This window comes from Rutidosis leptorrhynchoides, chromosome 1 (genome assembly GCF_046630445.1).
Source record: "Rutidosis leptorrhynchoides isolate AG116_Rl617_1_P2 chromosome 1, CSIRO_AGI_Rlap_v1, whole genome shotgun sequence".
Lineage (NCBI taxonomy): Eukaryota > Viridiplantae > Streptophyta > Magnoliopsida > Asterales > Asteraceae > Rutidosis > Rutidosis leptorrhynchoides.
In genome coordinates, this window is record NC_092333.1 from 314,693,601 (window position 1) to 314,719,539 (window position 25,939).

Genomic DNA, 25,939 nt, shown 5'->3' on the forward strand with positions numbered 1-25,939 from the left:
ATATAATTTATATATTTACAAGTAATATTTATATACATATTTATATATATAAATATATATTTATATATTTATAATAATAGTTTTCATTACATCGCATATTATTTTTCATATTTATTTTCAACATTTAAATCATATATTAATTCAAATAATATTTTCAAATTAATATATATGTATCTATTTATATATAGTTGTTCGTGAATCGTCGAGAATGGTCGAAGATCAATTGAATATACAAAACAGTTCAAAGTTTCTGAGACTCAACATTATAGACTTTGCTTATCGTATCGAAACCATATAAGATTTAAGTTTAAATTTGGTCGAAAATTCCCGGGTCATCACAGAAAGCTCCGCACTACTCAGAAATATTCTACTTAAGAAACTAGGAGATACGGGATGATTTACTTTCCCATGTTCAATCTACGAATCTGGAACCATTCATGCTTTAGCTGATTTAGGAGCAAACATCAACCTCGTGCCCTATTCTCTCTTCAAGAGATTAGAGCTGGGAGACTTAACGCTAACCAAAGTGACTATCTAGCTTACCGACCACACTATCAGATATCCTAAAAGCATAGTTGAGAACTTCTTTGCGAAAGTCAATAAATTCTTGTATCCTACGGATTTTGTAGTTATGGATATCAAGGAAGATCTCAATACCCCTATCTTCTTAGGACGATTGTGGCTATTGATCAATCCTAGATTAGAGTTTAACCTAATCAAGGATTGATTACAATGAGGGGTGGAATGTGGTGTTGATAATGTTTATGGGACCTTATGATCGTATTTCACTAACATCGAGTGATCAATCACAAAGAATCAAAAACCTAAAATGAGAGGCCAAGCTCTCTATTTATAGGTTTGGAATCTTCACGAAATAAATATCTGCGCAATCTTTATTGATCCACGGTATATTTATGCGGGACACTTTTGCAATCTTTAGTTTACGTGGCCTTCCGCAATTCCATAATGTAATATGCGGATGTTGTTTATTCACGCAACTTTATTTGTACTTGCTTTTGTTTTTCTTTTTGCAATGCCTATTTATATGATCAAGTCTCCCCAGTTTATTGTGTTATATTTGCGCAGAAAATATAACATAATAAACTCTAAAAATTGCACTTTTCACTTCGTCCGTCCACAAAAAAAAAATTCTGACTCAAACATCCCTTTAGCGTTTTGAAGAAAGGCAACTGTCTTTCCGCAGCTTTTGACAAGAACCTGGTTAGAACCGCTAACTTGCCGGTTAGACTTTGCACTTTCGTTATTGTTTTTGGTGCAGTCATGTTTTCAATTGAAGCTATCTTTTTGGGATTAGCCTTAATGCCCTGTTCAATAACATAATATCCTAAAAAAATTTCTTCTTTTTCACCAAAACTGCACTTTAATGGATTTAGCTTCATGTTAATTCTTCACAAATTTTCAAATGTTTATACGATATCAAGTAAAATTTGATCTTGCATTTTAGTTTTAATGACTAAGTCATCTACATACGCCTCAAGATTACACCCAATTTGACTTTCAAATGCGCTGTCTATCAAGCGTTGATATGTTGCGCCAACAATCTTAAGTCCAAAGGGCATCTTGATAGAGCAGTAAATGCCTATGCCAGTATGAAACACCGTTTTTTCCTCATCCTCCTCCGCCATTGGAATTTGATGATACCCTTTATAAGCGTCCAAGAAGCACTTAAAGGGTATTCATGAAGTGATGCAACCTTCCAATCTATCTCAGGCAGCGAATAATTATCCTTAGAGCAAGCTTTGTTAATATCATTAAAATCTATGCACATCTGCCACGATCCAGCAGGCTTTTTAACAAGCACTGGGTTTGCAACCCACGTTTGATATTTTACTTCTTGCAGAATTCATGCCTTAAAAAGTTTTGTTACATCATCGTATGACCATTTCATGCGATCCGGAGCCATACCTCTGCGTTTTTGAATGATCGATTTTAACGCAGGATTTGCATTAAGCTTGTGTTCTGCAATTTTTCGTGGAACACCAGTCATGTCTTGCTCACACTATGCAAAGACATCCATATTTTCCATAAGTAATTGTAAGAACTGTTTCTTTACTTCTGCATTCAAAATACTGCCAATTTTAATTGTCTGTTCTGGATATGCGCGATTCATCACAACCATATAATTTTCTGCGCTATAACTGCCCCTTGCGCATTAACAGTTGCGCAAATTGGATTTATTGCTGCAGAATTCATTGTTGCAACACACTTGCATGTTGTAAACTTTATCATTCCATGTATTGTTGAAGAAATGATGCCAAGTTTATATAGCGCAGAGCGTCCAAACAGCATATTATAGCGAGAGGCAGACCGCATAACATACAAATTTTTTTCATGCTTGCCACATTAACTTTGCGTCTTCTTCATCAATAAGCTCAATATTTAGCGATAATTGACCAACAGGCCGTGAAGATTCTCCTGCAATGCCGAATAACGAAACTGTAGTTGGCGTTAATTCTGCCTTAATGATTTCTGGCAATTTGCGAAAACATTGCTCATATATTATGTCTACGCTGCTTCCAGTGTTTATATGCACTTTCATGATCATTATCCTTGTGCCCACAATTTTGCATGATATAATTACTGGCTCATCAGACATGTCATAATTTTGCATTGGTGGAAATGTTATTGGCGCGAGCTGCCACTTCTCTAGCATTTCTGTGGCTTTTCTTTTGTGGGCCTTCTTTCGCTTATGCACCATGCATATTATTTGCGTTTCTTGCGCGTATTTATGCCCATCAGGAAGATTTTTAGCCACAAGAGTTTTGTGCATTTGTTCGCTCTTTTACGCCTACATTTGACATTTTTTGCACTTTTGTCCAATTTTGCACATCTTTGCGTAAAGTTAACACTGCCAACCATTTTTGCTTTAAGTTTGCGATTTCTTTAATCTATGAGTTATTTATTGATTTGCTATTATGCTTATATCAAAACTTTAACATTTTTACAGTTTTCTTAGCCATTGCATTTTCACGGTATTTTTTCATTTTCTTATTCAATTCAGAACTTGCTTAGAGATCAAACGTTGTAGATGTATTAACCTTTATTTGGTAAATAAGAACATTATCAAAATTGAATTCCGAATCCAATTTTTTGATTTAACGGACGTAAATTTGTCGAATTCAATTCTAATTCGTGTACCACGCATGGCACCAATTGATCAATCCTGGACTAGAGTTTAACCTAATCAAGGATTGATTGCAATGAAGGGTGGAATTATGATCATCTTTTTACTAACATCGAGTGATCAATCACCACGTCCTGGTCTTGATAGAATTACCTTAGCCAAAGTTATGATAACTCCTCGGGCAATGTCACGAGTGAATTACAAAGGCTAGAGCAATCACACAGAATCAACAACCTAAAATGAGAGGCTAAGCTCCCTATTTATAGGTTTGGTATCTTTGCTAGATCAATATATGCGTATTCTTTAATGATACGCAGTGTTTATGCGGGACACTTTCGCAATCTTTAGTTTACGCGGCCTTCCGCAATGCCATAATGTAATATGCGTGGTTGTTGTTTATTCACGCAGCTTTAATTGAACTTGCTTTTGTTTTGCCTTTTTCACTTAAAATATGCATATTCATTCCTATGTATATGATGAGCAAGGACTGTCATTGACGTGTATAATCAAACCATGGTCTTACGATCACATGGAGAGAGCGCTACTGTAATACCCCATCCGAATCCACTAACGGCGCATTAACTCTGGTCCAAATGCTTGGCTTGACTTCTATATGACAGCAATGTTCTACAGCGGAAGCAACTAATAACTGAGATAAAAGATGCAAAACAGATCAATATAAAGTTGAGTGAATCTACAGGTGTGAGTAAATAGTTCTCGTATGTTTCATAAAACAGTTTCCATAAATCGTTTGTCGAAAATCATTTCTCAAAATCGTTTATCTGAATAAAACGCTAAGGTTTAATCTCAAAAGTTTGCGTATAGCAAATGCTAAGTAATAAACTATTTGTAAGATGTCAAGTTTCAACTGTGAGTGACATCAAAAAGTTCTTTTCTTTCATCTGTTTGTAGACATTAACATGTCTAGGTTCTAGTTTGTAAACTTCAAGTTTAAGTAACATTCATCGTAAGTTAGGCCACGAGATTTCTGAAAAGCTTCGTAATAATATACACTTATCATGAGCACTTGATTATAAAGCTTTAACCTTTGCGTGAGCCGAGCACACGTCTTTAGTTTACCCTATACTGGCGATACACCGATCAAGTGTACGAGTGACAACTATATAAGCACCTGTTTAATGTTGCGGTGAGGTTTGTCAAACTTAACGGTACCGTCCCTATAAGTCGAGCTTACAAAGTAACTAATATAATCAAGCTAATGGATTTTTGATCTGAACTCATATGTATATTCTTGGTAAGTTACTCGTGCCTATTATGTAATATCGTTGTAAAAATAGTTTAAGAAAATAGTTCAAAAGTAGCATGTATCTCATCCCAAAAATGTTGATGAAAAAGGGATTGTAGACTCACCTTAGCAAAAGCACCTGAAATATCTTAGCAAAACGTACTGTAGTCGAACAATCTCGACCGAACAACGCAACCTAACCATATAAGTCATCTTAAGTATACACATATAGGTCAAACCATGTCAACCCATAGTGTACGCAAAGTCCTAGTGCTCATACTGACTCAACGAACAAGTAAAAGTCAACTAATCCAAGCAAGTCAATGAAAGTCAACCCTAAAGTCAACTCGGTCAAAGTGGTCAAATAAAGTCAAACATTTCAGTAGGTCATACAAACATGATCAATAAGTCAAAACTAGGTCAAGTATCATTTTACAAGTCACAATTAAGCATATTGCACTTTTGCACCTTAAAGCATGCCTTAGAAATTCGTACGTCGTAGAAAGATCCAACTATATATCATCGCACATAAATCATTAAATCATGAACAACTCCAGATCATAACTACACTTAAAATCGATTCCAAAAAGTCCGGCCAAAGCCTCATACAATAATTAAAAGTCCAATATCAGAAAGGGTCAATTCATAGTTCATTACAGAAATATCTGCCCGCGCGTCAGTTTTTAAACATTTTTCATAAAATATAGAAAATAGATTTTGATGAACGGCCAATTGGAGTCATCTCAAAACATCTCAAAGTTTTAGTGATAAAATAATCAGAAACATTGCTTTAGCCAATTTTTCCAGTTTTTCAAATCTTTATAGACTCATCAGTTTTTGACAATCAACCGGATGCATCACATAGATAAGCATATATCTCATGGCAATTCACGTTCTCGCAAGTTCGTATACAAATAAAAAATGTCAAGGAACACTTAAACTAACATATTCCAGAATATCAAATTCTAAATCAATTCCTAGTTCACTCTAGAAATTTTTATGTAACTTTGAAAAACGATTTAGCTCACTTTAGAAACCAAATCTTCGTTTTGACATAACGGGAGCCTTACATAACCTTTTAACGCAATTCTTAAGTCTAAATTGCATAACTTTTCACAAGGAATACAGTAGTACACTTTAAATGAGCTAAAACACAAAGCATGCAACTCAGAAAATTCGGATATCATGCAAACCCTAACGAAAACTTCGATTAAGCATATCTTGAGCATACGATAACGAAATCACGCAAAATCAGAGTCTAAAATTAATAACTTTTCGATATCTTTCTAATTAAACATATTACAAACTCATATATCATGTCAATTAAATCAGATAATTAAAATACAAATTCGTTTTTCGTACATACAACGTTAATTACGTAACCAAACGATAAATTACATCACATAACACCATTAATTGAGCACTAGACTTGATTACACTATGTAATTGAACAAAAATCAGATTTAATAAGATTAGGGTTTTCAATTATACCTTAGAATCACAAATTGCAAGTACTATCGCGTGTAGAACGATCAAATGAACGACTTTTATCTTCGAGACTTGATCTAATTTTGTTTGATGAAGGTGGTATGGTGATGGGGGCTGTTTGACGAGCAAGAAGGGAGAAGGGGGAGCAGAGGATCGAACAGAATAAGATTATGGGGAAGTCAAGGTTAAATTTCCTATTTAAGGCTAGCATTTAGGGCCTAATTACAAGTCCACAAGCACACTAGGAGCCCAAATTACAAATTTAAGGGGCTTGGGGGGGTGGGTGGTCGGCCGTGGGGTCCACTAAGATGGGTCTTAGGTTTGTTTTGTTAATTTACTCATGTGCGCGTGATCCGTTTCGAGTGCCGTTAACCGTACCGGGTCTCCGAAACGTTAACTAATCGTTAAAACGAATTCACCGGATTTAATTTACTAAATAAATAATAAATTAAATAAGTTTTTCATAAAGTCAATAATTATTAGAAATAATTATTTTATCGTTTTTCTGAGTTCCGTAAACTGAAAAGCTTTCTAGGCGATTAACTTGATCGTATCGTTTTCTAGTTATTTCATTATTTGAAATAAGTTCATAAACTAATATAACATATTAATTCAAATAATCCAATAGGATCAAGTATGCATTTAAATCAAACAAACACATAAAGTTCTAACTAATCACCGTTAAATATTTAACGGACAAGTAACGATAGTAAAAGGAAAAAGTCGGGTTGTTACATTTGAAATGTCCCGTTCATATTGATTATAAACGTTCCATATTAATTGATTTCGTCGCGAGGTTTTGACCTCTATATGAGACGTTTTTCAAAGACTGCATTCATTTTTAAAACAACCATAACCTTTATTTTATCTATAAAGGTTTAAAAAGCATTACATAGATTATCAAATAATGATAATCTAAAATATACCGTTTACACACGACCGTTACATAATGGTTTACAATAAGAATATATTACATCAAAAATAAGTTTCTTGAATGCAGTTTTTACATAATATTATACAAGCATGGACTCCAAATCTTGTCCTTATTTTAGTATGCAACAGCGGAAGCTCTTAATAATCACCTGAGAATAAACATGCTTAAAACGTCAACAAAAATGTTGGTGAGTTATAGGTTTAACCTATATATTATCAAATCATAATAATAGACCACAAGATTTCATATTTCAATACACATCCCATACATAGAGATAAAATCATTCATATGGATTGAACACCTGGTAACCGACATTAACAAGATGCATATAAGAATATCCCCTATCATTCCGAGAAATCCTTCGGACATGATAAAAACAACATCGAAGTACTAAAGCATCCGGTACTTTGGATGGGGTTCGTTAGGCCCAATAGATCTATCTTTAGGATTCGCGTCAATTAGCAGATCGGTTTACTAATTCATAGGTTACCAAGCAAAAAGGGGCATATTCGGCTTCGATCATTCAACCATATAATGTAGTTTTGATTACTTGTGTCTATTTCGTAAAACATTTATAAAAGTTGCGCATGTATTCTCAGCCCAAAAATATAAAGGGTAAAAAGGCAAATGAAACTCACATGTATTAGGTAACTCACATGGGCTGCTAAGAGCTGATCATTGGAGTGTATATACCAATAGTACATACGTCTAAAAGCTGTGTATTGTACGAGTACGAATACGGGTGCATACGAGTAGAATTGTTGATGAAACTGAACGAGGATGTAATTGTAAGCATTTGTGTTTAGTAGAAGTATTTTGATAAGTGTCTTGAAGTCTTTCAAAAGTGTATGAATACATATTAAAACACTACATGTATATACATTTTAACTGAGTCGTTAAGTCATCGTTAGTCGTTAGATGTAAATGTTGTTTTGAAACCTTTAGGTTAACGATCTTGTTAAATGTTGTTAACCCATTGTTTATTAATCCTAAAGATATGTTAAATTATTACTTTATCATGATATTCTGATATAATAATATGTCTTAGTATGATATATATATACAGTTAAATGTTGTTACAACGATAATCGTTACATATATGTCTCATTTCGAAATCATTAAGTTAGTAGTCTTGATTTTACATATGTAGTTCATTGTTAATACACTTAATGATATGTTTAATTATCATTAATCATGATTAAACATAGTTTATCAATATCTTAATATGATTCATATGTATTTAGTAAGACGTTGTTATAATGATAATAGTTATATATATCGTTTCGAGTTTCTTAATTCAATAAACTCAATTTTATGTATATAACTCATTGTTAAAATACCTAATGAGATACTTACTTATCATAATATCATGTTAACTATATATATAATCATATATATGTCATCATATAGTTTTTACAAGTTTTAAAGTTCGTGAATCACCGGTCAACTTGGGTGGTCAATTGTCTATATGAAACCTATTTCAATTAATCAAGTCTTAACAAGTTTGATTGCTTAACATGTTGGAAACACTTAATCATGTAAATAACAATTTCATTTTATATATATAAACGTGGAAAAGTTCGGGTCACTACAGTACCTACCCGTTAAATAAATTTCGTCCCGAAATTTTAAGCAGTTGGAGGTGTTGTCGTATCTTCTGGAAATAAGTGCGGGTATTTCTTCTTCATCTGATCTTCTCATTCCTAGGTGAACTTGGGTCCTCTATGAGCATTCCATCGAACCTTAACAATTGGTATTTTGTTTTGCTTAAGTCTTTTAACCTCACGATCCATTATTTCGACGGGTTCTTCGATGAAATTGAAGTTTTTCGTTGATTTGAATTTCGTCTAACGGAATAGTGAGATCTTCTTTAGCAAAATATTTCTTTAAATTCGAGACGAGGAAAGTGTTATGTACAGCCGCGAGTTGTTGTGGTAATTCAAGTCGGTAAGCTACTGGTCCGACACGTTCAATAATCTTGAATGGTCCAATATACCTTGGATTTAATTTCCCTCGTTAACCAAATCGAACAACTCCTTTCCAAGGTGAAACTTTAAGCATGACCATCTCACCAATTTCAAATTCTATATCTTTTCTTTTAATTTCAGCGTAGCTCTTTTGTCGACTTTGGGCGGTTTTCAATCGTTGTTGAATTTGGATGATCTTCTCTGTAGTTTCTTATATTATCTCCGGACCCGTAATCTATCTATTCCCCACTTCACTTCAATAAATCGGAGACCTGCACTTTCTACCATAAAGTGCTTCAAACGGCGCCATCTCAATGCTTGAATGGTAGCTGTTGTTGTAGGAAAATTCTGCTAACGGTAGATGTCGATTCCGACTGTTTCTGAAATCAATAACACATGCTCGTAGCATGTCTTCAAGCGTTTGTATCGTACTTTCGCTCTGCCCATCAGTTTGTGGATGATAGGCAGTACTCATGTCTAGACGAGTTCCTAATGCTTGCTGTAATGTCTGCCAGAATCTTGAAATAAATCGGCCATCCCTATCAGAGATAATAGAGATTGGTATTCCATGTCTGAAGACGACTTCCTTCAAATACAGTCGTGCTAACTTCTCCATCTTGTCATCTTCTCTTATTGGCAGGAAGTGTGCTGATTTGGTGAGACGATCAACTATTACCCAAATAGTATCAAAACCACTTGCAGTCCTTGGCAATTTAGTGATGAAATCCATGGTAATGTTTTCCCATTTCCATTCCGGGATTTCGGGTTGTTGAAGTAGACCTGATGGTTTCTGATGCTCCGCTTTAACCTTAGAACACGTCAAACATTCCCCTACCTATTTAGCAACATCGGCTTTCATACCTGGCCACCAAAAATGTTTCTTGAGATCCTTGTACATCTTCCCCGTTCCAGGATGTATTGAGTATCTGGTTTTATGAGCTTCTCTAAGTACCATTTCTCTCATATCTTCAAATTTTGGTACCCAAATTCTTTCAGCCCTATACCGGGTTCCGTCTTCCCGAATATTAAGATGCTTCTCCGATCCTTTGGGTATTTCATCCTTTAAGTTTCCCTCTTTTAAAACTCCTTGTTGCGCCTCCTTTATTTGAGTAGTAAGGTTAGTGTGAATCATTATATTCATAGATTTTACACGAATAGGTTCTCTGTCCTTTCTGCTCAAGGCGTCGGCTACTATATTTGCCTTCCCTGGGTGGTAACGAATCTCAAAGTCGTAATCATTCAACAATTCAATCCATCTATGCTGCCTCATGTTCAGTTGTTTCTGATTAAATATGTGTTGAAGACTTTAGTGATCGGAATATATAATACTTTTTGAAATGTCCCGTTCTTATTGATTAAAAACGTTCCATATTAATTGATTTCGTTGCGAGGTTTTGACCTCTATATGAGATGTTTTTCAAAGACTGCATTCATTTTTAAAACAAACCATAACCTTTATTTCATAAATAAAGGTTTAAAAAGCTTTACGTAGATTATCAAATAATGATAATCTAAAATATACTGTTTACACACGACCATTACATAATGGTTTACAATACAAATATGTTACATCGAAATCAGTTTCTTGAATGCAGTTTTTACACAATATCATACAAACATGGACTCCAAATCTTGTCCTTATTTTAGTATGCAACAGCGGAAGCTCTTAGTATTCACCTGAGAATAAACATGCTTTAAATGTCAACAAAAATGTTGGTGAGTTATAGGTTTAACCTATATATATCAAATCGTAACAATAGACCACAAGATTTCATATTTCAATACACATCCCATACATAGAGATAAAAATCAATCATATGGTGAACACCTGGTAACCGACATTAACAAGATGCATATATAAGAACATCCCCATCATTCCGGGACACCCTTCGGATATGATATAAATTTCGAAGTACTAAAGCATCCGGTACTTTGGATGGGGTTTGTTAGGCCCAATAGATCTATCTTTAGGATTCGCGTCAATTAGGGTGTCTGTTCCCTAATTCTTAGATTACCAGACTTAATAAAAAGGGGCATATTCGATTTCGATAATTCAACCATAGAATGTAGTTTCACGTACTTGTGTCTATTTTGTAAATCATTTATAAAACCTGCATGTATTCTCATCCCAAAAATATTAGATTTTAAAAGTGGGACTATAACTCACTTTCACAGATTTTTACTTCGTCGGGAAGTAAGACTTGGCCACTGGTTGATTCACGAACCTATAACAATATATACATATATATCAAAGTATGTTCAAAATATATTTACAACACTTTTAATATATTTTGATGTTTTAAGTTTATTAAGTCAGCTGTCCTCGTTAGTAACCTACAACTAGTTGTCCACAGTTAGATGTACAGAAATAAATTGATAAATATTATCTTGAATCAATCCACGACCCAGTGTATACGTATCTCAGTATTGATCACAACTCAAACTATATATATTTTGGAATCAACCTCAACCCTGTATAGCTAACTCCAACATTCACATATAGAGTGTCTATGGTTGTTCTGAAATATATATAGATGTGTCGACATGATAGGTCGAAACATTGTATACGTGTCTATGGTATCTCAAGATTACATAATATACAATACAAGTTGATTAAGATATGGCTGGAATAGATTTGTTACCAATTTTCACGTAGCTAAAATGAGAAAAATTATCCAATCTTGTTTTACCCATAACTAAGTTTCGAGTGAATCAAATTGCTATGGTTTCATATTGAACTCTATTTTATGAATCTAAACAGAAAAAGTATAGGTTTATAGTCGGAAAAATAAGTTACAAGTCGTTTTTGTAAAGGTAGTCATTTCAGTCGAAAGAACGACGTCTAGATGACCATTTTAGAAAACATACTTCCACTTTGAGTTTAACCATAATTTTTGGATATAGTTCATGTTCATAATAAAAATCATTTTCCCAGAATAACAACTTTTAAATCAAAGTTTATCATAGTTTTTAATTAACTAACCCAAAACAGCCCGCGGTGTTACTACGACGGCGTAAATCCGATTTTACGGTGTTTTTCGTGTTTCCAGGTTTTAAATCATTAAGTTAGCATATCATATAGATATAGAACATGTGTTTAGTTGATTTTAAAAGTCAAGTTAGAAGGATTAACTTTTATTTGCGAACAAGTTTAGAATTAACTAAACTATGTTCTAGTGATTACAAGTTTAAACCTTCGAATAAGATAGCTTTATATGTATGAATCGAATGATGTTATGAACATCATTACTACCTCAAGTTCCTTGGATAAACCTACTGGAAATGAGAAAAATAGATCTAGCTTCAAAGGATCCTTGGATGGATTGAAAGTTCTTGAAGCAGAATCATGACACGAAAACAATTTCAAGTAAGATTTCCACTCGAAATAAGATTGTTATAGTTATAGAAATTGAATTAAAGTTTGAATATGATTATTACCTCGTATTAGAAAGATAACCTACTGTAAGTAACAAAGGTTTCTTGATCTTGGATGATTACTTGGAATGGATTTAGAAAACTTGGAAGTAAACTTGCAATCTTGGAAGTATTCTTGATTTTATGAAACTAGAACTTTTGGAATTTATGAAAACACTTAGAACTTGAAGATAGAACTTGAGAGAGATCAATTAGATGAATAAAATTAAAGAATGAAAGTGTTTGTAGGTGTTTTTGGTCGTTGGTGTATGGATTAGATATAAAGGATATGTAATTTTGTTTTCATGTAAATAAGTCATGAATGATTACTCATATTTTTGTAATTTTATGAGATATTTTATGCTAGTTGCCAAATGATGGTTCCCACATGTGTTAGGTGACTCACATGGTCTGCTAAAAGCTGATCATTGGAGTGTATATACCAATAGTACATACATCTAAAAGCTGTGTATTGTACGAGTATGAATACGGGTGCATACGAGTAGAATTGTTGATGAAACTGAATGAGGATGTAATTGTAAGCATTTTTGTTAAGTAGAAGTATTTTGATAAGTGTCTTGAAGTCTTTCAAAAGTGTATGAATACATATTAAAACACTACATGTATATACATTTTAACTGAGTCGTTAAGTCATCGTTAGTCGTTACATGTAAATGTTGTTTTGAAACCTTTAGGTTAACGATCTTGTTGAATGTGATGGATTTTGATAAACTTTTATAAAATCATGTTCTACATATTTAACTAGTTTCATAAAACCCATTTTATGAAGTTAAAAGTGAGCGGAAGCAATTAGAACAAGTTATAGATTAACCATTTTAAAGACAAAATCCATAACCATATCAAGTCTTGAATTATACTTACATATATAAGAGTGGGTTTAAGGATATTTTACCTCCTCAAGCTAGTTGAGGGTCACAAGTTAGGATGATGAAGAAGATGATGAAGCAAGCCTCAAAAGTATGAAACCTCAAGCAAAGAATACCCACAAGCTATAGCAATCAACACCAACTTTAGTTAGGATTTACCAAACACTTAAATTAGCAAAAGATGTAAGCTATGAACCCTTATTTCTCCCCAAAAATTTCGGCCAAATGAAGCAAGAGGAAGAGAGAAATATTTGCTAATTTTGAAAGTAACTTGAGTGATTAAGAGTATGTGAGAGAAAAGCCTTTGCATGTCCTTAAAGCAAGAGATCATTTACTTCCACACTCAAGCATGGGAGGCTTTTCTTGGAAGCCCCAAACCGGCACCACCTCCCATGCAACCCCTTTTTTTTTATTTTTTTTTTTGCAACATTTTATAACTAGTACATGTTGATAAATAATACTTGCTTTTATATTTTATAAAACCTTTTATAAAATATATACTTCCTCTTGATAGTTTAATTACATATAAACTATCAAACATATATATGTATATATATATATATATATATATATATATATTATTAAGCAAGTATAAAAGGGGTGGATGTTTCTACTTTTATAATCCTTTTATAAAATGTAGAACACATATTAATTGTTTAACCATATAAACAATTAGATCCATTAATTAAATAAATTATCCGAATAATTTAAACTCAAGTTATTTATATTTTAGAAAACCAATTTTCTAAATTTAAGTGTCGAGTATTTACTTAACGATCCATTCGATAAGATAAATACAAAAGTGTTGATTAGCTTGTTATTGGGTATGACCCGACTTGGATCATAACATGTTAGCCACATTAGTTTAATATGTCTCTCGGGCATATGAAATACCTTCAATCTCCCACTTGCACGGGAAACATAAGAAATTAATGCAAGTGATGGATACCACCTAACTACCGTCCATCACCCCTAATATGTTATGACTTAGTGCCATTCAATAACATCATCCTTTTCGAGTTCCCATCTCGAATATGAATTAGGTGAATCTTTCAATATATCCTTTTGTCCTAGATGTCATGTCAAATCCAAGAGACATAGAATGATCACTCTCTTATAGATCTAACTTTATCAGGCCTTAGACATCTGTCTCTCAACGAATAAGAGGGACAAATTCCATCTTGACTACATATGTCCTAGACACTACACTTTGTACCATACCTGAAGCCTCCCTTATGTACTACCATGTTTCAGAATAGCGAAGGAAGGAATCAAGGCACAATATTCGGTGAATATCTGAACCCAATATGTGTCTCAGGTCAGAGGATATAATGATATTCTCCTTTACTCAAGATTACATGTGATCATCCACAAAGGCTCCATATAGTAAATCTTGAGAGCGGGTCTTCCAATATTTGTGTCCCACAAATATCTATGAACCTTGGTTGCAACCTTGCCCTACATTCACCATTTGAATGTTAACCAATCCAAGTTCATAATAGTCTAGACCTCACACTTGTTCCCACAAATGTGATCGACTACGGAATTTAGAATAATAGTTAATTCATGGATAAAATATGCTAAATTGGAACATGACTCATAATTTAAAATTAATACCATAATTATATTAATGAGTTTGAACTAATTCGTTCCGTTACAATACATAAAGTAGATCAATTCCAATCACTAGAATATCGAAGCCCTAATGCACATACATGTCCCTCATGTTTTGGCCCATGTAAGAGCTTCGTGAGTGGATCCGCAACATTTTGATCTGTGTGAACCTTGTGAATACATATCTTTCCCTTTTCAACCTCATCCCTAATGTAGTTGAATCTCCGCTCAATGTGACGAGTCTTTTGATGAGCACGAGGTTCCTTGATTTGAGCAATCGCACCCTCGTTGTCACAAAAGATCTCAAGAGGGTCCTGAATGGAAGGGACCACTCCTAAGTCGTCGATGAATTTCTTCATCCATGCAGCTTCCTGAGCTGCCAATGAGGCGGCAATGTACTCCGACTCTGTAGTGGATAACGCAACAACTTCCTGTTTCGCACTCTTCCAAGAGACCGCACCACCATTTAACATGAATACATAACCGGATTGTGACCGAGAGTCATCTCGATCAGTTTGGAAACTCGCGTCCACGTAACCTTTTACAACGAGTTCCTCCTCACCAGACCCATATATTAGAAACATATCCTTAGTCCTTCTAAGGTATTTCAATATACATTTAACCGCAGTCCAATGACTATTTCCTGGGTTATTCTGGTATCTACTTGTCAAGCTCAGAGCGCATGACACATCCGGTCTAGTACATATCATTGCATACATGATAGACCCAATAGCAGATGCGTATGGGACTTTCTTCATTCTCTCTTGTTCATCTTTCGTGGTAGGACACTGAGATGAACTGAGAACGGTTCCCTTTTGAATAGGTACCAAACCTTTCTTAGAGTTTTCCATCTTGAACCTTTTCAAGACCTTATCAATGTATGTACTTTGGCTTAAACCTATCAATCTCTTGGATCTATTCCTATAGATTCCAATCCCCAATATATATTGTGCTTCTCCAAGATCCTTAATGGAGAAGCAACTCTTTAGCCAATTTTTGACTTCTTGCATTGTGGTTATATCATTCCCAAATAATAATATATCATCCACATATAGCACAAGGAACATTATGGAGCTCCCACTAGCCTTCTTGTATACACAAGCTTCATCACCATTTTTAATGAAGCCAAATTTCTTTGCCTCTTCATTAAAACGATGATTCCACATTCTAGATGCTTGTTTCAATCCGTAGATTGATTTCTTTAACTTGCATACCTTTTTAGGATTTTTCGGATCAACAAAACCTTTGGGCTGTACCATATAGACATCTTCCTCAAGATATCCATTTAGGAAAGCGGTTTTGACATCCATTTGCCAAATTTCGTAATCATAATGAGCAGCGATGGCAAATAATATCCTAATAGACTTTAGCATTGCCACAGGCGAGAAAGTTTCATCATAATCAACCCCTTGAGTTTGAGTGAAACCTTTTGCTACAAGTCTAGCTTTGTATGTATCCAAGTTTCCATGTATGTCGGTTTTCTTCTTGAAAAGCCACTTGCAATCAACTAGCTTGGAGCTAGGAGGTTGCACAACAAGTTCCCAAACTTGGTTTTCATACATGGATTGCATCTCGGCGTTCATGGCTTCCTGCCATTTATCTTTATCAATCCTTGATAAAGCATCTTCGTAGTTTACCTGTTCATCCAAATCAACCGTATAGCAACCATCCACGAGAAAACCATATCTCTCAGGAGGATTACTAATCCTACTAGATCTTCGAACGTCTTGTGTACCTTGATCATCCACTTGATCATTTTCAACATTCTCTTGTTGAGTGCTAGTGTCAACCAATTGTGTATCATCGGCTTGATCTTGTACCTCTACAAGATCTATCTTCCTTTCACCATCACCTTCCATAAGGAACTTGGTTTCAAGGAATTCCGCTTTCCGAGCAACAAATACCGTTTGCTCGGATGGATCATAGAAGTAATATCCCATGTCATCTTTGGGATATCCTATGAAGATACACTTTGTGGATCGAGCATGTAGCTTGTTAGCTACATAACGCTTAGGATAAGCTTCACATCCCCATACTTTTAAGTATGAAAGAGAAGGAGGTTTTCCAAACCACATCTCGTGAGGAGTTCGTTCCACTTTCTTGGTTGGGGCCATATTTAAAATACGTGCCGCGGAGCTTAGACAATAACCCCAAAATGATAGAGGTAACGAGCTTCTAGCCATCATAGATCGAACCATATCCATTAGAGTTCGGTTCCTCCTTTCGGAAACTCCATTAAGTTGGGGTGTTCCGGGTGGAGTAAGTTGTGAGATGATCCCACAACTCCTAAGATGATCTTGGAAGGCATCGCTTAGGTATTCACCTCCTCTATCGGTACGAAGTACCTTAATTGTCTTATTGAGTTGATTTTGTACTTCGTTTTGGTATTCTTTGAATGCTTCAAACGTTTCGTCCTTGTGTCTTAATAAGTAGACATATCCGAAACGACTAAAGTCATCAATGAAAGTAACAAAGTATCTTTCACCATTCCTCGTCATGGGTTTAAAGGGTCCACATACATCCGAATGTATTAATCCCAATAAATCTTTAGCCCTCTCATAAGTCCCTTTGAAAGGTGCCTTAGTCATCTTGCCTTGTAAACAAGATTCACATACATCAAACGAATCCATTTCATTTGATTTCAAAAGTCCATTCTTTTGAAGTGTATGCATTCGGTTCTTGTTTATATGACCAAGGCAACAATGCCATAAGTAGGAATCACTCAAATCCCTTTTGAGTTTCTTGGTGCTAGTATGGTATATAGAGCTTGATGATGCGTCATCTTGAACCAATTCATAAATTCCATTTGAAGGCGTAGCCTTGAAATAGAATATATCATCTTTAGAAAAATGGATATCATCATTAATAAAATTAACATTAAATCCACTTTGTCTCAAACGGGAAATAGAAATAATGTTTCGACATAAATCGGGTGCATACAAAACATCATTTAAAATAAGTTCCAAGCCACTTGGAAGTTTCAACACAAAGTCTCCTTGAGCTTTCACTTGCACTTTAGCTCCATTCCCCATGAAGAGACTTGATGTTCCCGTTTGCTTGTTACTTCTTTTGAACCCCTGCAAAGAATTGCAAATGTGAGTTCCACATCCAGTGTCTAATACCCATGTATTAGAAGAAGTAATACTAAGCTCTATATATACCATATATATATTACCTGAGGATTGCCCCGCATCCCTCTTTTCTTTCAACTCCTTTAGGTAGACCGGACAGTTTCGTTTCCAATGACCCATCTCACCGCAACCGAAACATGGGTCTTCCTTGGGGTTTGCCTTTTCAGCAACCTTTTGCTTCTTGTTCTTGTTCTTGATTGGGGTAACCATCTTCCCCTTTCCCTTGCCTTGATAGGCGGGTCCTTTCCTCTTAGCCACCTTTGGCTTAGAGGTGTTACTTTTGGACCCACCTTGATCGATTGTTAACACGGGTAAAGCCCTTTTACCCATGCTAGTTTCCGCCGTTCTTAGCATACCGTGAAGCTCACCTATGCTCTTATCCATCCCATTCATGTTGTAATTAATTACAAATTGATCAAACCTTTTTGATAGGGAGTTAAGGATAAGATCGGTGGCTAACTCATTAGATATGTTTAGGTTAAGACGGTTAGCACGATCGATAAGGCTTTTCATCTTAAGTACATAAGATGAAACCGATTGGGTATCGTCCATACGACAAGCATGAAGCGCCCGAACCGTTTCGAAACGCTCAACACGTGCTTGTTGGAGAAACATCTCCTTCAATTGTGTTATCATGTCGTATGCGCTATGATGCTCGAAATCCTTTTGGAGTTCGGGTATCATAGTCCCAAGCATTAAGCATGAGACTTGAAGGGAGTCGTGGCAATACTTATCGTAAGAGGCCATTGCCTCCACATCACTCTCATCCGGTTGATCGGGAATGGGGTCCTCAAGCACATACATTTTATCCTCTTGTTTGAGGACAATCCGAAGATTGCGGAACCAATCCATAAAATTTGTATGGTTGAGTTTGTCTTTCTCTAAGAGAGACCTTAATGATAGGTTGTTCATGTTAAGTGGTGCGTTGTTCATGTTGTTGTTGTTATTAGCGGCCATCTACAAAATTAACAAAGTTCTATTAAGTATTGATTTAAATTTAATAAACAATACCCTTTTAATTGTTTTTATTAAATATTAGAATCCAACGGTAAATCAAATTTCGGTTAGGTGACCTTTATCCCGTCATTTGATTTAGCTAGGTAGTCATAATGACAGTTGCAATCCTTTTGCAACTTCTAAGTTATGGGATCATGCAATCCTTTTGCATGGCATATTAATCCCATCAACGCCTATTTGTTCCTCATGCTTCGGTGACCCTAAGTTCATGATTCCCAAATCAAGTCGTCCTACTTGTGTAGACATGTAAACTTAACATACAAGTGGTTAGGTGACCTTTATCCCACATGTATGCAAAGTGTACCTTATTCATATTAGTTCACTCATGACGGTTAGGTGACCTTTATCCCATCAAGAGATTCCTAATATGTCTAAGTGTTTTCACAAAAGGATGGCGTTTAACTTGTTTACCTTGTTATAGTAAGGGATTTTAAGTTTTCTACATTCTAGTTTTAGAAAACAAAGTGCTACATACCAACATGCATTTGGTGTGTAGTATGTTTATGAAAAACCCATTTTCATGTCCTTTTAGTAAACCAATTACTAGTTATAAACCATTTTCTTACCAATTAAATAAACCATCTTATTTAGGTCTAATAACCAATTATTAGTGTCATATGTTGTTTATAACCAATTATAAAGTATTTTGCAAGTTGTAAACTTGTGTGAATAACTTGTAGCATACAAACATACAATCCACAATCATACAATAAACAACCACACATGCAAAATAAAAGTGTTCACAATCATGCCAAATTCAATTTGGTTAGACATTTGTTTAGCCGAAAACAAATGCCACCGGAAGGGTTATAGCATAAAGTAAGAGATTCCATATCTCCCACTTAATCTTGTATCTTCCATGTCTTCATCTTGCATCTTCATTTTTACAAGAAAATATATCCTAATACATTTTTCTAAAAAAAATGAAAATACAACCTATTCTATATTACAAACCAAATAGAATAAATTACATGAAAAATTACAAGATTTCTTACAACTTATTACAAACCAAATTACTAAAATTATTACAAACCATATGAATAAATAATAATCACCAAACATGCAACCAAACAACCACAAGGTCTAGGCAATGATTGTGAACATAAACATACAACAAAATTGAAAAAAATGGAAGCACCCAAAACCCATTTTGGGTCTCCAAATTTTCGGCCCAAAAAAAATCCACCCGAAACCCGACAATTTTTGTATTCCATTTTCATGCATGTACTTGGAATGCAAAAATTAGTGGGTTCAAAGACAATATAGAAGCATAATCCATAGACCTCGGCTCTAGATACCATTGATGGATTTTGATAAACTTTTATAAAATCATGTTCTACATATTTAACTAGTTTCATAAAACCCATTTTATGAAGTTAAAAGTGAGCGGAAGCAATTAGAACAAGTTATAGATTAACCATTTTAAAGACAAAATCCATAACCATATCAAGTCTTGAATTATACTTACATATATAAGAGTGGGTTTAAGGATATTTTACCTCCTCAAGCTAGTTGAGGGTCACAAGTTAGGATGATGAAGAAGATGATGAAGCAAGCCTCAAAAGTATGAAACCTCAAGCAAAGAATACCCACAAGCTATAGCAATCAACACCAACTTTAGTTAGGATTTACCAAACACTTAAATTAGCAAAAGATGTAAGCTATGAACCCTTATTTCTCCCCAAAAATTTCGGCCAAATGAAGCAAGAGGAAGAGAGAAATATTTGCTAATTTTGAAAGTAACTTGAGTGATTAAGAGTATGTGAGAGAAAAGCCTTTGCATGTCCTTAAAGCAAGAGATCATTTACTTCCACACTCAAGCATGGGAGGCTTTTCTTGGAAGCCCCAAACCGCCACCACCTCCCATGCAACCCCTTTTTTTTTATTTTTTTTTTTGCAACATTTTATAACTAGTACATGTTGATAAATAATACTTGCTTTTATATTTTATAAAACCTTTTATAAAATATATACTTCCTCTTGATAGTTTAATTACATATAAACTATCAAACATATATATGTATATATATATATATATATATATATATATATTATTAAGCAAGTATAAAAGGGGTGGATGTTTCTACTTTTATAATCCTTTTATAAAATGTAGAACACATATTAATTGTTTAACCATATAAACAATTAGATCCATTAATTAAATAAATTATCCGAATAATTTAAACTCAAGTTATTTATATTTTAGAAAACCAATTTTCTAAATTTAAGTGTCGAGTATTTACTTAACGATCCATTCGATAAGATAAATACAAAAGTGTTGATTAGCTTGTTATTGGGTATGACCCGACTTGGATCATAACATGTTAGCCACATTAGTTTAATATGTCTCTCGGGCATATGAAATACCTTCAGAATGTTGTTAACCCATTGTTTATTATAACAAATGAGATGTTAAATTGTTATATTATCATGATATTATGATATATAATATATCTTAGTATGATATATATACAGTTAAATGTCGTTACAACGATAATCGTTACATATATGTCTCGTTTCGAAATCATTAAGTTAGTAGTCTTATTTTTACATATGTATTTCATTGTTAATACACTTAATAATATATTTACTTATCATTTAACATAATTAACCAAGTGTATCAATATCTTAATATGATTCATATGTACCTAGTAATACGTTGTTATAACGATAATCGTTATATATATCGTTTTCGAGTTTCTTAAATTAATAGTCTCATTTTTATGTATATAACTGTAACGACCCTGTCCTAATCCTCCTGGACGAAGTCGTCAACATTTGGTCCCATTGCGATGATTGACTCCAAGTAATGTCCTTAAAATGAGCAAATGCACAGCGGAAGACTTAATTCGTACCTGAGAAATAACATGCTTAAAAGTGTCAACCAAAAGGTTGGAGAGTTCATAGGTTTATCATAATAATCATTTCAATATGTTAATAGACCACAAGATTTCATAAACATAAACATAATACACTCGCAAGTGTATGTAAAGCATTCTAAGTGGTTGAGCACTTGGTAACCATACTTAACATTTAATCACGTCGCATATTCCCTTTATTATGAAATCTCACTACACCGTACCAAGTGTAGTCACCGAAATGAAGTACTGTGCAACCGTTGAATACTGGTCGTCCAGTCCGGTTGGGGTTGTCAGGCCCGATAGATCTATCAACAGGATTCGCGTTTACAATACCCATGTAAATAGTAGTTACCAAGCTACAGGGAAATATGCCAGTGGTACAACTCAACGTAGAATATATTTTTAAGTACTTGTGTCTATTTCGTAAACATTTATAATAGCAGCGCATGTATTCTCAGCCCAAAATATATATTGCAAAAGCAATTAAAAAGGGAGCAAATGAAACTCACCATACGATATTTTGTAGTAAAAATATGCATACGACGATACTGAACAATGTAAGGTTGACCTTGAATTCATGAACCCTCATAGCTTTGTCTAAAAAGAATACTCCAGAAGGTACTCGAACACGCGACCTCCCACTAATCAACATAACACCTTAACCATTTGTGCTGCTTTTACTTTTCTGTCCTGGTTTTTAACTAACTAATATATAATCCATATAACTATTCCTCTCTTGTTCTTTTTTTTTAATCACCAATATTATCATCATCAAGTTTGCCATCATCTTAATCATCAAATCATCATCTATAACTCATATTCTTACCATAATGATCTTATGTATATCTATGAATTATCAAGCTTCTCGTTCATCATCTTTAATAACCCATAAAATCTCATTTTTATCATCCTCCATATTCGTAATTGGTCATCTAACTTAAACATCATCTTCATCATTTACCATACCCGGTTTCATTCTCGTGATCATGCATCACCATTTATCATTACGTGACCACTTCATTATCTATCACTATCATCAAATTAAGTGGGTTTCGTATGTTCAGAAAAACAAAAAAAAAAAAATATAAGCTCTGTAACAAGGTAGGTTTTGTATGACAAGGCAGCCCAAATTTGATTCAATGGAGTCCAATATAATAGCCCATATGCTTGATTATTTGGATCCATCAAACTAGTCTAATAACACAAGTCCACAAGGGTTCGGTTTAAAAGAAAAAAAAACAACAAGATGTAGTACTGCAGCAGTCCTATTTCGACTAGGAAAATAAAAAGGATAATGGTGGTGGTCTCTAGCGACAGAAAAAAAAATATGGGTAATAGCCAATTCGATTTTTAATTATAACCAAGTGGGGTTAGGTTTGCTTTTTGCATGTGGTCCAAAAGGAGAAGTGGCAGTATAATACTCGGCATCCATTCACAATTTGCAACGTGGGATTTTAGCTTTAGAATATTATGATGAGCCATGGGTTTGATAGCTGTAAAGTTATTTGAGTGGGATACAAGGATTATGTATAAACACCTTTATTCTTTTTTTAAAAAAAATCCACCAGCACACATATTTCGATTGCTTTCCTCTCTATTTCGATTTAAATAAATCAAGTAGTGGAAGAGATCGAGTAACAGTTTTGCAAGTTGGTTGGCTATAAGCTACAAGTAGCAGAAGCTGCTGTGTTCGAGCAGAGAAAAGAACAGGAAAACGAGGTCTTGTGATGATGGTTTCCATGAAGTTAAAGAGGAACTGTAGTGAAAGAAAGAGAATTAGAGAAATAGTTTGAAGGTGGCGGTTTATGTGGTCATAGCCGTAGGGAAATAGACAGAAAACAAAGTAGTCTAGTGGTGAAAGAAAGTGGCATTAATAAGGTGACCCGTTGTTCACAGTAAGGGTTGTAGTTGATGGGTTCATAAAGAGGAGGTGAAGAGAGATACAAAGAGAGAAAGGGAAGGAAGAGAGGAGTTGTAGGTGGTGGTGAAGGGAAGAATGAAAGATGGTAGTTTTCTAGACGAGTTAGATGATGAATATGGTGTTCGTGAGGAGGTTACTGTAGCACCGAAGGTTTTGGTGGTTATTTGGCTCGTCAAACAAAACATCAAACATGGTGGTAAAGGTTGTGGTTACGGTGGTGAATGGGTCAAGGGTTGATATAGGAAGGTGGTGACGGTATAGATGGTTTAGGGTTTGAGCAGGAAACAACTTGGTCGATGTTCTTGTTGGTTTGTGGTGAAGATAAATGGGTGATAGAGTGGTAGTCGAGGGTGGATGGTTTTAATGGTGGAGAGAAAGGAGGTGTCGAGCTACTTTAATGTTATTTCCATTCAATTCTTCAAACAAGACTGATTATATATGTTAATTGATATCGTCTTTGAACATGGGAATAGGTTTTTTTTTAAAATAATATGAGTAATGGAATTGTTTTATAGCAGCGAGCTTCAACAAATTGGTTCAATCAAGAACAGGGATAAAAGAAAAAGATGTATACTTATTATGTCTGTATTCACTTGATTATAGGGCTTGATGGCAATTGCTTGTACCAATTTACATATAAAAACGAGATTTACTACAGTTTAAAAGATATGGAAAACTAAATCGAATCCTAAAATTGTTCTAATGATTTTTTTTTAAATAAATTTAATAATTAATAATAATCTAAATAAAAATAATTATAATAATAATGACATAAATAACAATAATAATTATCAATAATAATTTTATTTCGAAACCTAATATTGTATATCTAATACTTTGTTATCGTTATCAAATAATAAGTATATATCGTATACGCACATAAATGTTCGTGAATCGTCTGGCTTGATCAAAAGGGTAATTAATCATCCGAATATAGATTTCAAACTTTCTAGACTTAACAATGGGGTTTTTGCTTATCGTGTCGGAACATATAAAGATTAGGGTTTAAATTTGGTCGGAAATTTCCGGGTCGTTACAGTACCCACCCGTTAAAGAAATTTCGTCCCCGAAATTTGATAGAGGTCATCATAGATAACAATGGGAATGTGTTCATGACAAATATGAGGTGATAATGGAGTTTTATCATTATTGAGAGATATAGATAAAACAGTTCGATCATGTAAAGCGCACGAGTGAAGTTATCACAAAAGAGTGAAATGAATAAATATGAATTCGTTCTTAACCGATGACGTGGTTACTATTGACTTCCGGGGTTTAAGAAATTTAAAGAAAATCTTACGTAATGAGATTTGGTTCTTCGGCGATCAGGATCTTCTTTGATTTAGTGCGGCGATTTGTTTCGATTTCTCTGTCGAATATTTTGCTATATATCCACTTCCTTCTCTTCTTTTTTTTTCCACAACTCACATCTTCTATCCTTTCTCCCTCAATTCATACCTTAAAGTATTCTTTTAAATGCTCCATCCCGTTCTAATTCTTGTTATACTTCTAACTTTCATATCTTTCATTCTTCTTTTTCATTTATCAGCAGAAGAATCTATTTACTTCTATCCTTTCCTCGGAATTATAATGTTTTTAATTCTCCCGTGTCTTTACGTTGCAATACGTATTGATATACACGGTTTGTAAATCCTGGGTGATTGTTGGTTTTTATTTCCTTCATTATTTTTCAGAGCTTCATGCTTCCATTTTCTTTTCCCGACTTCGAGTCAAACGAGTAATGATCCGGAATTCGTATGTATGAAATTTGGAATGAGCATAGCTAATGCTATTATAAAGAAATGGTAATGACACGATTTTGATTTATCAAATTACCAGAATATCTTGGAAAAGATCGAATTATCAAGAAATATTTTCTTGATATTTTTAGAGATTGGATAAAATGTAAGAGCCGTATAACATGGCACATGATGAGGGTACTGTGAATCATCACATTCCATTAGAAACTTAACATGACTTACTGTAATATAATGAAGTTGAGCAAGTTTCATTATATTATACTAATTCATGCATCAGTTCCCAACACTGCTTCAGAACATTCCTATTTTAAACTTGAAGGTTTTAGAACTTAAAAACTAACACAGTTTCTTTTATATTGTAACGCAGATATTACGGAGGAATAAATGATTTCAGATAAGGATAGCTGTGAAAACATCTTCAGAAATATTGAGGATATTTATAATGAAAGATATGATAATATCTTGGAATTTCTAATGTCGAAGGATGATGATGAAGATTGACCCGTAAGGGTTTAGATTCGTAAGCAAAGTGTTCACTAAAGATTTCATTAGAA